Source organism: Cyprinodon tularosa, unplaced genomic scaffold (genome assembly GCF_016077235.1).
Source record: "Cyprinodon tularosa strain WSP-4 unplaced genomic scaffold, ASM1607723v1 ctg44, whole genome shotgun sequence".
Taxonomy (NCBI): Eukaryota; Metazoa; Chordata; class Actinopteri; order Cyprinodontiformes; family Cyprinodontidae; genus Cyprinodon; species Cyprinodon tularosa.
In genome coordinates, this window is record NW_024039163.1 from 1,101,272 (window position 1) to 1,113,701 (window position 12,430).

Genomic DNA, 12,430 nt, shown 5'->3' on the forward strand with positions numbered 1-12,430 from the left:
CAGAGATGGAGAATGAAAAGGACAAGGCGGTCATCATAATTGCAGAGTTTGCTTTTCGGATGCAGACAGACAAGGGCCAGGGGGCCTTGCTGCAGAGATCAGATTCCACACAAACACACACACCAGCCAACCCGTGTGCTTTTCTTTAAAGAAAAAAAAATGAAAGAATTGATACAATTCAAAGTGTTTTTGTCTGCATCAGTCATCTATTAATTTCACCCAACATGTATATATATATGTAATGCTTCTTAGTTTTCAGTGGGTGATAGAGTTCCTGTGTGTGCGCTCTATTCTGCTGGAACTTGTTTCTCTCACTTCTTCACTGAGGCCAGAGCCTGATCACATTTACATTAAAAAGAGATGGAGATTTAAATAACGTGTCTATGTTCTCAGAAAGACATCAAGAGATTTTCATCTTTCTCTCCTCTTCCTCTCCATCTCTTCTCCTCCATTTCCTTACCCTCTCCTGCTCCCTCCTCCTCCTCCTCCCTCATCTCGACCGCTCTATCTCCACTAGATTCGCAGACAGTGCACATTTTTCCCACATGTCTTCAGTGTAACTGATCCCCCTAACAACCAGGATTTTAATGCGATCCATATTGCTCCCTAATATTTCAGATCTCCGAATAAGCGTTGGCAATTACATGTTTACACTCAACTTATTCTGCAATTCTGCATAGGGACTTTAGCGTCTGGCTTGAATCACATGAACAGACTGAGAGGCTGATTACATTGAGGTTAGATAACAATGAAGAAGAAGGAAAAGCACTTGGACCTCGCACATTCTCGTACACAACTTTCTCTTTGGAGGTGTCAGCAATAAAGTGCCACTCTCTCAACCACAAAATAATTTGTTCCCTTTCTAGTGTGGCGGTAATGTGATTGCTTTATCTAAACCTGCTAGTTTGAGACTGTTTAATTTTCTCCTAAAACATTCCCCACTTGTATCATCATCTCCATATCCCCAGGCCGGATACAACACCACAACTCTGAAAGGGGAGCTTACATCCCTCACGCACCGCTGTAGTGAACACATCGCTGTTCAAAGATAATAAAGTAAGCCTCTTTGATTTAGCGTTTCTTTTCTTTTTTTTTTTCTCAAATAAGCTTTATGAAAACATGAGCGCCACATAACTGTATAAGAAAAGAATCTTGTAATTAAGAAACATGGAGACCTTTGATGTGAGTAAGTGTGAAATAAGCCTTTTGATGAGGGGATGTGTTCGTCCTCCTCAGGGTCATGTATGCACTTTGATTAAAAGCTTTTTATTTGGAAATATCCTAAAGTGCCATCAGCCTTTTGTGTTTTCTATGGAAACAAAGCATGGTGTATTTATCTCTTTCTTAAGAAAACAATGTCTTTTTTACCTCTCAAATCATGAGTGACTCAGATGGAAGAAGGAGAAACATGTGCACTGCCTCGGAAAAATGTTCCTTCTCCTGAGCTTTACCATGTTTAACCAAACTATTTAGTGTCTGGTCTGATAGACCAAACAAAAGTGGTACATTATTCTGAAAAGACATAAAGGAAAAGCATGTTTTAGATTTTTACAACTTCTGATAACTTTGACATGCATCTGTTTCTTACGGTGGCCCTGAAGTGCAAACTGCAACTACAAATCTTAAAGAGCAACTACATTAAGGAAATCGCAACTACATAAACCAAAGCGCAACTACATTAAGAAAAACAAAACTACATAAAGCAAAGCTCAACTACATTAAGGAAAACACAATTACATTGACCTACCGGAAAAGGTAGGTACCAGTGGGAAACATGAGACATCGCTGATTGGACGACGGCGCCGTTTGTTTTTCTTAATGTAGTTGCGCTTTGCTTTATGTAGTTGCGATTTCCTTAATGCAGTTGCGCTTTTAGATTTGTAGTTGCAGTTTGCACTTCAGGGCCACCGTAGTTTCTAGCAATTTTTACTCTTATTTATTTATTTATTTTCCAAAAGTTAAATCCAGAGCAACCTTAAAGTAAATGCAATATATTAGTAAAGTTAGTGAAAGCAAAATTAACAACAAAAATATTAAGTCTAACATGCTCATAAGATACAAGGCTTTCTGGAGAACATGGACTCAAAGCTCCAGATCTTAGAGAGTCAACCTTATATTTGAAATATGTTAATGTGATGCAGGTTATGATTACTGAGGATGATGCCCAACTAAAAACTAAACACATTTGAACAGCCTGTAAGAGAATCACTCTATAGAGCTCGGCAACTTTGGAAATGCTTCTTGGAAACAAACCAGCTCTTATTCAAATTCTTTATGTAAATGCTGTGAGTTGGAAACCAAATTCCTTTGGTTGGCAGTGCTGTTAAAGCACAGAGGGCCTGTGATCTCGCCATGTAACCATGTATGGTGTGAATAAACATAGTGAATCATAATCCAGGGGATTGTGTTTGGGGACAATAATCTAAAAGGGACTTATAAGTAATGAAATATCAAAGTATTATTCAGAAAAGCAGCTCACTCCAAAGATGACAAATCCAATGGATGAATCTACCATCAAGAAAACCTTTAGCTTCACGGTCCACAGACTGACCTTTATGGAAGAGAAGCAAGAAGTAAGAGAATGCCAGAGGAGGAAACAGCAAAGGAAGCTTATCCGGTAAGCCAGCGTGCAAAGTAATATATATGGGGTGTAAACCTATCACTAAATATCAAACTGGACCTGTGATTGTCAATATAAAACCAACTAGTGGCTCCACCATGTATTGGGAATGGGGAATCTATTTTTCAGTGGGGACAGGTGACATGTGCAGAGTAAATGGGAATCCGAAAGAAGCTAAATCCAGAAACAGACCAATCCTGGAGGAAAAATGTGTTATAGAGGCTACAAATGACTTGAAACTGGTATGGAGGTTAACTTTCCAGAAGGATAATGGTCCTAAATGTACAGTCAAAGCCACACATGAACAGATTGGACCAGAGAACATTTTTAAATGTTTTAGCCAGGTCCAGACTTAGATCTATGAAAACGTATGTTTCTGCATGAGTCCTGAACAACTGATGGGATAAACCTTTTTTTAACCAGCATTTACAAGGAGAAAGGCAAAACATCAACATCTTAGCTGGTAGACAAGCAAAGCTGGTGGAGAAATAACTGTAACTGCAGCAAATGGTGGGTCTCTGAAGTGTTAGAGTGGCAGAGTATGCACACACACCCTAAAGTAAAACCTTTGCAACTTTTATTTAATTGAAAATACAAATAATTTACCTTGTAATTAAGCATTTTCTGTTGGTCTATCAATAACAGGGGAAAATGTCTATTGAAGAAGCCAATGGACAATAGACAACCTAACATTATAATGCTGTGAGGAAGAGAACTTAACGGTTTCAGGTGAACAATTTGATCCACTGGATGCGCTCTCCTCCATTTTGCTCTACCACTAAGTTGGTCTCAGTGGGATTTTATGGGCAGGGAGGGGCTAAGTCCTCAGAGCCATCCCCATACATTGGTGTACATGCACCAAGTCCAGTTTGTAACCAAGAGACTGGAGAACAAAATGGAGAGATAGAGCAAGACGTCACAACCATATCCCATCTAAAAAGATGCATTTAATTCTTCACATCACTATTCTATAATTCATTCAATCTAAAAAATATATGATTGTTTATTGCTCTTTTAAATTTGCTATGTGACAAAATGTGAAAAGATTTGACAATCTACTTAACAATGGACTTTAAGGAGGGTCAGAGGTCACCTTCTAGTGCATTTATTGTTGTTTTATGTAGATTTATGAAGAAATTCCTTAGAGAGACTTCGAACACACTTTTGATAATCTATTTTGCTTGCTCATAAGGTCACACAGTTCTGCTAAAGCGTTACGCAAATCTGAATAATAGGAATCCCATCCTGCATCTTTAGCACCTTGTTGCCTGGAAATAGCCTGAACAGCTCTCCTACAATAGCGCTACGAATGCCTCACGTGATCTCAGCAAAGGCCAAAGGTCACTGAGCTGAAGATTGTCAACGGATCAGAGAAGTGACAGAAAACAAATGACGCCTTGTAAACAAATTAAATTATTACTTTAATTCATGCGGTCTGATTAAATTTGCTGGGAGAAAAGTCCTTCACAAGGGAACCCGAAGAACGAAGGCATGACAGATAGGAGGGAGGACAGAGGAAGCTTTTTCCAGCACAACCCCGTCCAACAACGGTTTTGGCACCAATGAAAGTAACTGCATTAACAATGTTGATCATCTCACAAGAGTGTCTTCCTTTTGTCTTCTAGCTAAATGCATTAAAGTTGGGTTAAATCAAGTTTGTGCTGGAACATCGGCAGCCTGCCACAAACTGAGAGTGAATAAGCAAAGTAAACTCTGTGTAATCTAAGTATCTTGAGATGTTTTAATCATTGTAAATTAACATAGAAATGTGACAACTGAATTGCATTTGTATTCAGCCCTGTGGAGCCTTGTCTCCACACACAGTCTAAAGTTTATGTCCTGTTGATCTGTGAAAGCCTCAGAGGTATATAAGAGAACATTAGTAAAAAAAATAACATCAGAAAGACCAGGAAAGAAAGCAGGATGAGGAAGAAAGATGGGTAGATGTTGGACAAAATTGAAATTGTACTGTTCAATTGGTTGAATAAAAATAACAATAATAATATAGTGCACCTGTTGTCCGATCAAGATATTCACCTGATAGACTGAGAAAGGGGAGGTTTAATCAGAGAAAAGACTAAAAGGCCCAAGGTAGATCAGGAGGAGCTTCAGAGGTCTTTAGCTCAGGTAGGGGAAAACTATCAATCATGTACTCATCGAATGGCTCATCAAGGATAGCATATCATCCTGAACAACGACATGGGTGGAGATGCTTTTCTTCAACAGGGAGTGGATGGAAAGGCGGAAGGAGCTTAATAATAGGTAGATCTGGCAGAAAAACATTGTTGAAACGTTTCAGAAGAACAACCCTGCCAAGGAGCCTTGCTCAACTTTTTGGGAAAGCATCAGTGATAACACCAAACCAAAAATACTACATATTTGCACCATATATAGTAATGCTCTGAACTGCCATATCAATGCGTTGTGTTTTTTTCTCCCACACTGTTTACATTTGATCACTGCTGCACTTTATCTAATGGAAAGGTTCATTTACTGTCTGGAAAGCTATACTAAACAAAATTTCTTTTTATGTACACTCTGTGTATACAAAAAGACAATACAAGTTGTCAAAGTCTAATCAAGACTTTAAATTAATTGATATTTCTGTGTTAGGATGGACCTGTCAAAGTTTAGATCTGAAGAGACTTTTTTGCAATAAGATTTTATAAGAATTAATGTTCACAGATTCTCTTCAGCCAATATTAGTGACTTTGAGCTGCTTACAGCTTAAAGAGAAGGAAACACTTTCAGTGTTAGGGTGTTTTTAAAATGATTTTAGACTTGCAGCTGTATTTTCAAGGATGGGCTTTCCCAAAAAGTGTTGGACAGTAAAATTGTATTAGTCCAAATAAAAAAAGGTTGTTTTTAGTCATGCAACATAAGGTGACCAAAGCTAAAGGGGTGTGAATACTTTGCAAGGTACTTTATAAGTGATCTGCAAATAGAAAACCCCATTTTCTACAATTCATCCCATCACCTGGAAAACACCTGAATTAAAAGACTGGTATTTAGATTGGTCTATCACCCAAAGCTGCATTAGGTCTCTCCTCAGTTTGCTCCTTAATTCCATCAGAGTAATCCCACGTTATTGCCCTCTAACAGTACCCTAAACGGAGAATAAAAAGTTTGCTTCCCTCTAGCAGTGTATTACCAGGAAACAACAGGCCCTCTCCTCATTAAGTTATAGATATAAATGCTCCAAAGCATGAAATTACCCCCGAGCCTCCCTCTCCAAATAACCTGGTTTGCAAACAAATGATCCGAGCACAAGCAGTAAAAGGCAGATTATTAAAATAATAGGAGGGATTTAAATTTGCATCCACAGAACAATTCAGCAAAGGACTGTGCAATTACTCCTCCCCTCCTCCTCGCCGGTTCACTCCACCTTTCTACCGGCAAAGCCCAGAGTCCCTCACACTTTATTGTGTCCATCTGTTCTTCCTAAGAAACACACGCACACTTAGGTGTCTGCAACTGTGTTTTCCATTTGTGCTCAAATATAAGCGTGTGTAAAGGAAGTCGGTTTTCCTAATTAAAGCCAAAATCCTTTTGCACCCTTATACTTGGTTATTCCATTCCACTTTTCCTTACAGTCTGTGTTTCTCCTTTTCTATGATAAATATCTAACTTTACCTCGAGACAATAACAGTCCCTCCTCCTATCCTGGAGTAAATGGGGAGCAATGAGAGAGTGAGGAGAGAAGAAACGGACGAGGCAAAGGGTGCTCAGATCTGCATTACCTCTGAGTTATGGCCTCCATTTGCATCTCAATCAGCCTCTTTAGAGAGCCCACCACCTTTGTAACACCCCCATCACACCGAAGACACCCCAGGTAATCAGGGAGATTTAGGGGGACTGGCAGCCTACTGTGGGCACCCGCTGGCTGGGGTTGCAGCTCATTCCCAGCCCCTGGTCTCACTAAAGGCCCTCTGGGCCACATCCAAACACCAGAGAATGGCGGCACTTAACAAGACCGAGGAGGACCACGACAGACGAGTGGCAGGAACAGGCCATAAAACAGAGGGAAAAACAAAGCACCCGTGTGATTATAATAGATCTTCCTACATAGATGCCTGCATAGCACTCCATTGCTGCCTCATTAAAACAGGGGTGGAAGGGAAAAACTTGAACTTGTGACCCCAGGTGAAAACATTTTTATCTCCGAGTGAGAGTGGCACTGACACCCTCCCAGAGCACCCCGAAACAAAATCTGGCTGTCTGACCTGTAATGGGAGTCTACAGACATGGCTCCACGGTGCGATTTGCAGATAGCTAATGCTCCACTTGAGAATTGCCTCTCTAGTTAGCGTTGTCTCATGGCTGAACCGTGCTAAGGTACTATTGTCCACAGTCAGCCCTATTGATATTGTGACACCAGCATCTGTTCACCTTCTTGTTATCGTCTGAACAGTGTCCTATCTTACTGTGTGCATAGTTTGTCTTTCTGTTTTTATGTGTCTAAGACCTCAGGGCTACAGAGTGGTCACCGAGCACAGTAGATGACAACAGGCTAAGAAAGCTAATAGAGAAACACTGAACACACCAGGGGCCTAATCAAGTTGGAAGGAGATGTACTGACAGGTCCAAACCCCGTTCTTACAGACACTCTGGCCTTTCCTCTACTCTGTTATCTCACTGATGCCCAACACTGCCTTCAATGATAATACACTGCTCAGTTTTGGTAAATAAAACACGCAAAAATGCAAAAGAAAAGGCTGACTTCAGGAGCAATCACAGATGGCACAAGTGAGTAGAGTGAAAAAAAATGAAGAGATACAGAAACAGGAGCTGAGCTACGGTTATCAGAATCAAATATTGGTGACGAAGAAAGAAAAAAAGCTGGGGAGTGGGCAACATTAATCAAAGCGTTCACCTAGTGGGCAGCCATATGGCAGATCAGCACGCCAACTGAGCAAACTTGCTGATCTTCAGTAACGGAGTGCAATTAATTCCACTGGCTGCATTCATCTCTCCCTCACACGTTGAAGAAAAGGGAGGTAGAAAAGAAGGAGCAGGTACAGAGGAGCGTTTGTTAGTACTTTTTGCTCTTCCACATCAACTCTTTTTTATCCTTGTGCACATTCGGAGCAGAGGAATCAAACTCAGGTGATGAATGAGGTGGACACGAGGGCCTTAGGTGGCTCCTGTGGTGATGTTGGGGGAGGGATGTAGGGTGGGACAAAAATGGTAGAGTAATTAAGAAGCTAAGAGAAGCTGTAAACAGTGGGAAACGGGATTAGCATATAGGACTTATCTAATGCTTTTATATGGGCATAAAAGTTATATAAAGGAATCTCTGAAGTTTCTCTTGAAATATTATCTGGCTTATAAAAGTAAATAAAATAAAGAATCATTTAACTCCTTAATTCTACAACAAGCATGCAAGGTATGTATATTTTACTTGGCAAGCCAGATTAACTTATGCCATAAACACTATAGCCTGGAACGGTACAGGCGGGACCAGGGTGGGACTAACAGGGTCAATGGAAACAGGTTAGAACCAATCAGAATTACGAGGTAACACAAAATACTCTTTTTGAGAAAAGAAAAGCGATTAGAGCACCCGGCTGTTGAGGTTTTAGCAATATATCCAAACATTGGTTCACTGTGGCCATCATCTTGAATCTTATGGCTACTGTTGCATTATGAGTGACATTTAAAATTCCTGCCTCCCGTGTTGTGACTGGTCTGGTAAGTGTTAAGGGCTGCTTATACTCCTGCAGCAGTGTGTCACAGTGAGCTTGATGCAGACATTTTTGATTTATGCTCAATATTGAGGCGTGGTCTGTGCTATACGAAGCGATGAGGAAGTGGGGGCGAGATTAGTCCGACAATGGAGGGACATGACGGTGAAAAATAGCGGGGATCCAAGTGGAAAAAGGGTCACAGCGTTCTCGGACACCTCGATCTTCTAGCTGGTCAAACTTCACAAGTTATTTTCCGCAATTTTTGTCATAAAAAAAAAACAAGCCGGCCTCCTGTCTGCGGCACTGTTTCCGGTCAGTTACAATTTGGGCGAGGTGCAGCGGAGAAGGCGGGGATGGCTTTTTGTTCAATGCGACACCTGAGACCAGGACCTGGTTTCGAATTATAAATCAGCCTTTAGATTAGAGAGCCTGAGCTTACACAGAATGACCAGCTGTGTACTAAACACATGGTGTCAGTCAGTGTGGTTGGCCAGGCTAATGTGCAATACCACAGGACAAAAGAAATGATAAAATCATAAATATAAAATTAGATTCCATTAAACATAAAACAGCTACATGAAGACTAAAATCAAACATCATCTCAATTTAGAGTTCTTAGATTTGTGGCTCTATCAGAGTTGTAGACAAACGTTATAGTAAGTACATAGGCTTATATTTCCTCTACTGCATCCTTAAGTTTAGTCTTTGATAAAGTTGAGCCAATTTTAATCGTAATGCCATGTCAGTCTATTGTGTTTCTGCCTTTAGATAACACCCTTTGTCTGAATGTTTCTAGAGATGCAGTTAATGGAATTTGATTTTCAGGTTCATTTATCAACACTGGCTTTTTTTAGATATGTTGAAAGAACCTACAAAACAAGAGCCATAAATTCAGCTGCACAATTTACCTAACCTAATTCTGTCATCAATTTTACGTTAGTGCTGCAAAATTGAAACACACGTGGTGATCTGAAAACAATTTAACTCATGTTACCCTATGCAGAGACTTTGTCTGCTCTAATGAAGAGTCTCCTACCTCAGCATAGCAAATGCTTGGATATGATATATTTCCTCATTATAGCTAATACATATTTTCAGATTTTGGAGAATATTCATAGACACCATATCTAACATTTATAGTTAATATCTGGTGATATTAACAATAGATCTTAACATTGACACCAAAATTGCATCTTAATCTTCAGCGCAAGATAACATCTTACAATTCATACATATACACACACATTACAAAACAGGGATAGATCATCAGCTCCATGGAGACTTGAAGAAAGGGGACAGGACTTGACTTTGTACCACATAAAGTTTATATTTCATAATGATAATGTTAATCTGAGATGAGTTTTTAATTAGGTAAACAAACATGGCAAGATTTTAAAAAAAGTAACAGCAGCTTTTGTGAATTTTTAACAAATTAACAGAAAAAGACCGAAAGATATAACAATAAATGTTTGACATATACTTAATAGAAATGAGAAAGATTTACACTACTTAGTAACTGCAGGAATAAAAACTTCGTTTACCATTTGTTTTCTTGAACATAGACTAAAAGCCTTAGCTCCCTCCCATGGTTCTGTGTAGGACTGAGGTCCTGCACTGTTCTTGCAGTGGGCTTTGAGTCATCTCTGGGTCTACAAGTGAAATGTGGCTGATTGACATCCAAGGGGAAGCAACCAAGGCACCTCTTGACCAGGGCCCCGAACCATCTCAGCTGAATCAGTTCAATGCAGAGTAGCAGCGGCCGTCCTTGAAGCCTTCTCTAGATGATAAAGCCCCTCTGTTTCTAAGATAACTCTGGTTACGATCAGATGAAGCTAATTTAATTCACTTGTATCCCTGATTTACTTCTTTTGATCATTATCCGTACCTCAAGACCACAAACATTTGGTTTAATGGTTAAGTGTGTATTCATATCTTTCAGTTTTTGGCCACTATAAACAGACAACCGTTAATTTCTCTACCTTGCCCTAGGGTTTTATGCAGTTGTCAATAAATTCAAGGAAACTCTGGTGCAGACCAAAGAGGAGGTCTCAGTACAGTTCCAAATGGACTCTGGTATAGTTCGCCTATGGTGTAGCAAATCCATAATCAATCCAACCTAAATGTAGGAAATGCCTTTATGGTGAATATACTGAATTTATACCTGATCAGCCCTTTTTTCCCCAGCAGAGCTAGAGGTCGGCCATACGGGGCAAATCATCTACTCTGACTTGAAGTTGGGAGATAGAGTGTGGCAAAACTGTCCTGAATGAACTGCTCTTGAAACTCAAGATAATTTGCAGGAGCCCTACCAGCAAATATGAAGAACAGAAGCACAGTAATCATAAGAGTTTTCCCCCATTTACATGTCTATGCACTTATTGTTTTTTTGTCCAATTGGAGCAAATACCGTCATACATGTACCTTTGTTTATAATTAATAGTTTGCTTGCAAAAAAGTACAATATGGAAAAAAGAAAAGTAAAAAAGAAGAAAAACAAACATTTAACCTGGACCAAATAAGCAAACCAAAGAATTTCCAAAGTGTGAATGCTAAATTGTTTTGTTATAAACACTCACCTATGTACAGCCTGCAGTGCTACATACAAGGCCTAAATCCATTCATTACCAAAATAAAAGACACAAGAACTCCTACATTTGAATACATAAACTTAACTTAGTAAATTAAAGTAAGTTTCACAGTATAAAAACCTACATTGAACTACTGCTTGCTGTAAATATAAAAGAGATATTTGTTTGTTGAAACTGGTTGCTTTGAAGTTTCCGGTGTTCAATTTCTAAAAAAAAAAAAAGTGAATAAAGTTTGAAATGTCAAATCTTTTTCATACTTTGCTGTTCTTGTCATATATATCCCACTCTTTATGACTGTGAAAGAGAGCAAGAGGAAAGCAGTAAATGTTGCCTGTGTTAGTCTAAAAATAGGAAAAAATACGATTGGCAACTAAGTCATAAAAATATGCAGATCAACCTCAAAATCCAATCTCAACAAATTTCGATTACAGCCTTTCTCTGGAAGATTAAACAAACTAAGATCTTTTTATTGATATATCATTTCATTAAAATGTAAATTAAAAGCAAAACAGGATAATGACGACTGATATTACTCACAATCATTCCTTTCTCTTCAGTCTGATAGAGGAAGCTACACAGGAAAAGATGTTGAGGTGAAGAAAACACAGCCAGACAAGACAGAGATAGACACTTTCATACCTCTTTCACTGCTTTTGGTTCTTTGCTAAATTAGCTTCTCCCCTGGCTCTTAATACAAACTCATTTTCCTTAGCCGCAATTTTATAAAACCGAGTCCTCCAAATGAGTGGTGAGCAAGTATTCCCCCAGCTCGCTTGTCCTAACAAATATACTGCAAATGCTATCTCATGTCCATTCGTAGGTCTGTGCATCCCATAGGCCTAGTCACTATACCACCCATACCAATATCATAAACGACTGCAGTGGAAAGCTTCATTAGGGCAGCAATACCCCTCCAACCTCCATAATCAGGGTATTTTCCTCAAGCACAGTGGGACGGCACTTTATGGTCCAAGTGGGGCTCTGTTAATGAAGAAGTGTACATGTCTCTCCATTTCCTGTCTAGTCTGTTTGTGCAGTTTCTATAGCTTAGACTATTATAATAATATGGCTTTTTTTAATGAGGTATATTTATCTTGATCATAAATCAAACCCCACAAAGTCATACACAGAAGCACCACAGTCTTCCACAAAGGGAAGTCACATAGCAGTAGGTTTAATATATCGACACGTGGGAAATGATTTCAGAACAATATTCAATGTTTTGATCACCTACAATAATTTTCACTTTACTGTACTTCTCAAAAATGACCAGCGGATATTTTAAAATACAACATTTGCCTACATATTTATGGGCTTTTTTATCTTGGCAAAAAAATCAGACTAAGTCAACAAAAGGTCTGAAAACTCAGCAGAATTTTTGTTATTACATAATATATTATTATCATTATCACTATTAAATTATTATCCTCCAATGTATTCAGTTTCCCTTTTGTTGAAGTGCATAATTTAAAATGTCAGTGCCATGAGGTACCAGCACTGCTTCCAGTTTAATGGTTTAACAGCTATCAGAATAG

The 12,430-nt window shown here is 39.1% G+C and overlaps 1 protein-coding gene across 2 annotated transcripts in view; it reads right to left on the reverse strand.

Annotated features, from left to right (window-relative positions):
- The window catches only part of wwox (WW domain containing oxidoreductase), a 196,627-nt gene that overhangs the window by 142,758 nt on the left and 41,439 nt on the right, over positions 1 to 12,430 (reverse strand). The window lies entirely within an intron of this gene.